This window comes from Panthera pardus, unplaced genomic scaffold (assembly GCF_024362965.1).
Source record: "Panthera pardus isolate Hobbes unplaced genomic scaffold, ASM2436296v1 HiC_scaffold_16, whole genome shotgun sequence".
Lineage (NCBI taxonomy): Eukaryota > Metazoa > Chordata > Mammalia > Carnivora > Felidae > Panthera > Panthera pardus.
This window is the reverse complement of record NW_026526721.1, coordinates 129,485,430-129,490,749: the sequence shown is the minus strand read 5'-3', so window position 1 is coordinate 129,490,749 and position 5,320 is coordinate 129,485,430. Positions and strand designations below refer to the sequence as shown.

The 5,320-nt window shown below is 46.3% G+C and overlaps 2 non-coding genes across 2 annotated transcripts; both read right to left on the bottom strand.

The window, feature by feature from the left end:
* Nucleotides 1–238: 238 nt before the first annotated feature.
* Nucleotides 239–310, bottom strand: TRNAC-GCA (transfer RNA cysteine (anticodon GCA)). The gene has a single exon. It is a non-coding gene; the product is annotated as a tRNA-Cys (tRNA).
* Nucleotides 311–3,101: 2,791 nt separating this feature from the next.
* TRNAC-GCA (transfer RNA cysteine (anticodon GCA)) lies at nucleotides 3,102–3,173 on the bottom strand. Its single transcript has one exon. It is a non-coding gene; the product is annotated as a tRNA-Cys (tRNA).
* Nucleotides 3,174–5,320: the final 2,147 nt, after the last annotated feature.

The window sequence follows — 5,320 nt, the reverse complement described above, 5'->3', positions numbered from 1 at the left end:
TCAGGATGTGTGCATGTCGGGGGACATCTGGTGTGTGGGGTGTGTGTATATGCCTCTGGACGTATGGCTGTGTTTATGTGAATTTATATGCACACAGCTTTACTGCGAGGGAATTAACAAGCCAAGATACTGATGTGAGAGTGAGCACATCCTTAAATTTGGAGCCCTAGGCACCTTGCTTTCCTCACTCTACACCCAGTATTTTAATGAAGCTGCCAAGAAGAGCAAAAGAACACCGAGGGGGCACCTGGATTTGAACCAGGGACCTCTTGATCTGCAGTCAAATGCTCTACCACTGAGCTATACCCCCTGACAGTAACAAGCTTCACATAAATACTTATTTCACTTTTATGAGTTACATCATACTTCATAAATACCTTTTATGGCTCAGATTCTTCCTGGACTTAAATTCATCTTCAATTCCCTTCCAGCCACACCAGCGCCTACTTTTCCCAGAGCATATATACTCATTCTCTTCCCAGCACCTCAAGCTGAGTATAATTCTCCATATAATTCTCCAGTTTTTAAAACACACTACCAACTGCCTAAAAATCTCTGGGTACATCGTGAATGTTTCTCCCCCCACCCCCACATCAACGAATGTTTTAAGTTTTATGGGTCACCAACAAGTATTGGACCGGGGGGGGGGGGGGGGGGGGGGGGGGGGAGTCTTAACTGGGTATCCACAAACTTCAAAGGTTCAGATGTAACTCCGATATTGTAGGCAAATGTTGTGTATGTACGTGCATCGTATATTGTGTACGTTTTCATGAAATTTTCAAAGGGGACCTCATCCAGGATGAACTGTCTTATTTTACAGTCAAACAACAACAACTAGGTATTCCAAAGTCCAAAATTCACCTTTGAGCACCTCTGATTCCTCTTCTCTTTGGTTCCAGTCTGAGGATTTTTAATCTTGTGTACCTCTGAGACTGAGCAGAAAGGTCAAGGAAAACTCTGTCATTGCAACCAATCCTCCCTGAGGAGCCCTGTCGCCTCCTTGAAGCTGCCGAGCGAAGGCAGCCAGAGGTTCCGCTCACAGGCTCTCACCGGTCCCAGATACCCATTCCCAGTCACTCCACTCTGAGGCTTTCCAGGAACCTCAGAGTTCACACCCAGGGTGCCCCAAACAAACCTGTCACCTTCCTGCCCAAGCCTGCATCTCCTCCTATTCTGCTTTGTTGTAATAACGACAGTGCATAATTACTGGACGCTTTCTACGTGCCACGCACGGGACTAAAGCTTCCACCCGTAACTTCCCAGAGAATCATTACAAAAACGCCATAAAAAAGACGTTATCATTAGCATATTGATTTTGCAGGTAGGGAAACTGAAGCACAGAGTAGTCACACAGCCAGGAGGTGCTGCGGCCAGGATTCCAGTGTACCTTTGGGGCGCAGCGCCCGGCCTGCCTCCTGAACCATCCGATCAGTCTCCCCCCATCTTGGTTGGTGACACCACTGTGCACTCAGTCATTTGGTCGAAACGCTTACAACGGTGGCGCTTCTCTCACCGGCTCTTCTCCAATTCCAGGTAATCGCTGGGTATTGCTGATCGCGGCTCTGACTTCACTTAGGTTCATCCCAACTCCCACACCAGCAGTGCCACCACCTCCTAAATGGCCTCCCGGCCTCCACCCCTTACAGCCATCCCCCTGCTGCTCCCCAAGCGGCCTGTTTTACAATGGAGTCTAGGGGCACCTGGGTGGCTCAGTCGGTTGAGCTTCGGCTCAGGTCATGATCTCATGGTTCATGGGTTCGAGCCCCACATCGGGTTCTGTGCTGACGGTGGGGAGCCTGCTTGAGATTCTCTGTCCCCCTGTCTCTCACTCTGCCCCTCCCCCCACTCATGCTTGCTCTCTCAAAAATAAACATTTCTAAAATTTTTTAATTAAAAATTTAAAAATTCAATGGAGTCTCTCCAGGTCACGCCCCCTTTAAATGCCTTCCTGAAAGGCTCCAAGTTTGGATCCCCAACTGCCTCTTCAACTTCATCTTCTGACATGCCCATGTCACCTCTTGTGCTCCTGCTGCCTCTACCTGCATCCATCTGGCCCCAGTCTCTGCCCAGGCAGCCTTGTCTACCTGGACCTCGGCCACCACCCCGCACACCCCTACCTCCACTCCACCCTCTGTCCTGTGAGATATTATTTATCTTTGAAACTGTGATTTGCCATCTGCAACTCCAAAAGCCTCCTTTAACCTTCCCTCCTCCACACAGGAGTCACTGTCTCCTATGCACTGAGGCTGGCACAATGACATGCAGCTCAAATTGGTCCGATTTTGTACTTTGCAGGCCTGCTCCCTGGATGAGAGCACACTGAGGCCAGGGGCTGTGTCTCAGTCACCTCTGGGTTCACACTCTGCACGGCTCTGGCCCACAGAAGGCACTCTATATGTTGTTCAGGCTCCTTTAAAGACACAGCATTGCCTGGGCTGTGGGCAGGGGTCTGGTCCACTCTGGATCCTGAATGAAGGCACCCAAGGTGGGAGAGCTGAGCTGCAGAAAATGAATTAGGGGCGGAAAGGAAATAGAAACTCCTCAGGCTTTAGAGCAGGAAAAGAGTGCAGCTCCCTCACCTTCAGGCCAATTCATGCTCAGCCCTAGTGGTGTTTGGTGAAGACTATTCCCTGACTTTCCCCAGGTCACTGCACAGGGTGGGCACAGTCGCTAAGCTGCTGGGTTGACCCTGCAGCCAAAAGGTTCTAAACCTGGATGGACAGTCCTAGCACCTTGGGAGCATTACTAAGTGGAATTTTGTCACACAACTTTTAACACTAGAACAGTAAGAGTAGTATGATAGAGTCATTGAGGCTGTGTGCTCTGAGTTCAAACCTTAGGCCTTCTCTTTGTAGACTTTTTTGACCGTTAGCCAATTACTGAGCATCTCCAAGTCTGTCTCCTCATGTCAAATGAGGATACTGATGGCATGTATCTCATAAAATTTTGGAGAGAAATGAAGGAGATAATTAATGTAAATAATTTAGACTGATGCCTGGCCTATACACAAAGGACATTAGTTATTTATTCAACCATGAGCTATGGAAAATAATAAAGCTAAGGTCGATCCAGATTCTTCTGAAGCAAAAACTAGACTGTACAGGGGGCACCTGGATTTGAACCAGGGACCTCTTGATCTGCAGTCAAATGCTCTACCCCTGAGCTATACCCCCAGTGAAATGAGCTTGTTTTTATAGTCTATCTCTCTCTCAACTTACTGGTTCTGAAACCTCCAGTGACTCAGGGGAGCTATAATTAGAATGCTGCCTGGAAGCAGTCTGGGCATTATAAGTCTTAGAAGTTTATTATGAAAAAAGACAGGATTCCTGAGAACTAAGCTCCCTGAGCCTCTTCTTAGGCTTCCCAATACGCACAGCCTCTCTGTCCATTCTATGAGGCTCACATAAACAGAATCTCAGTTCCAGGTAAAAATCATCAGGTTTTCCACAAATGGCAACATCAGTGTAGTGTCGATGACTGGATTCCTGTCACACTTCCTTTATAGCCAGAGCTCCTAGCAACTGCGATTCTCATCCTCTTAATGACTTCACAGAACTGAGCTGAGAACTGATACTCAATAGATATTTGTTTCATTAAATTGATTCTGGGGAAAATATGTGTAAATAATTATTTGTGTGAGATAGCTTTTCCAAGCCATAACTGTAGGATGGTTTTAATCCCACAAAAACAGATGGCCCCTGAGTTACGTTCTTATGTAACATAACTTGCCTAAAACTTGGAAAACTGTCAACCCCAACAGGTCATTTGATGAAGAAAAACAAGGTTCCAAGCAAGAGCCTTTTAATCAATGAAGTAAATTATGTATCCTGGTCCTACCTACCACCAAAATTCCTTTTCAGCTTGCAAACACAACCACAATTAGAGCCACCTATATTTCATGGCTTTATATAAAGTTACCTCTCACCCTAATAAATGGTTCAGGTGCTTCTTTTGAAAATCTTGAATGCTTAAACCTATTGAGAAGTCTCTCTTCCACTGATTTCCCAGACTACATACATTTTTCAGGTCTTTTCAAAAGATCCTAAGTTTGGGTGGGTTGGTCATTGTGTGTCAGGGTTGTGGCTGGTTGGGAGCCCAGGAGAGGGAGAGACTCCATTTCATTCTTTTTCTCCTCTGTGGCAGGCTGGAATTGAGAACTAAGAAAAGAATCACAATGCATGCTCTGCTCATTGTTCTTTCCCCATCCGGAACATCAGTGGGAGTTGAGATTTTAGCAGCAACAGAAGTAGTGCGTGCTCCATATCTAAGAACCAGCATTGGAAGGGATTTGGAGATCATTTATTACAACCACTTCTTTTGCAGACTAAGAAACACAGATGGAGGGAAGCCAAAGACCCTTGTTTAAAGTCACAGACATACCAAAGCAGGATCAGAACCAAGGGTCCTCCCTACTACCAGCTCCTTGGAGACTCCTCACTGCCAGGAATGATATAGGTGCTCAATGAACGTTTGTGGAATAAATGTCAAACTTATTCTCAATGTTTGTGGGATAAATATCAGACTTATTGTCAACTGGAAACTGAAAAAGTACAAAGGTGTTTATTTGGAGACTCATAATTGTTTCAGGGAGTGCAGATTTGGAATGGAGTAGTCAGAAGAGCATCCTAGGGTGCCTGGGTGACTCAGTCATTTGAGTGTCTGACTTTAACTCAGGTCATGATCTCATGGTCTGTGAGATAGAGCCCCGTGTTGGGCTCTGTGCTGACATCTCAGAGCCTGGGGCCTGCTTTGGATTCTGTGTCTCCCTCTCTCTCTGCCCCTCCCCCACTCGTGCTCTGTCTCTCTGTCTCAAAAATAAAATTTAAAAAACATTAAAAAAAAGATTTTTAGAAAAGTGTCCTGCTCATGTGGGGAAAGTAAGGTATTCTCGTGAGAAAGAAGGATGGGGTAAGTATATCATTTAGAGAGGAGGAGAGGAGGGGAGGGGAGGAGAAGGGAGGGGAGGGGAAGGGGAGGGGAGGGGAGGGGAGGGGAGGGAAGGGAAGGGAAGGGAAGGGAAGGGAAGGGAAGAGAAGAGAAGAGAAGAGAAGAGAAGAGAAGAGAAGAGAAGAGAAGAGAAGAGAAGAGAAAAACTACTTTTGGAGCTGATGGGTTGAGCTACTTCTGATTACTCTCTTATTGATTACTTCATTAGTGCTACCAAACAAAACTGTCGCAGGTGCACAAAACAGCACCACTTGTCCTACCTACAAGCTGGGGATCAGGAATGATGGTTGAACTGACCTGCTGTTGTATTCCTAACTTCTCTTCCCTTCACCATCATGATATCACACACATGAACTGGCTCTCATTGTGGAAA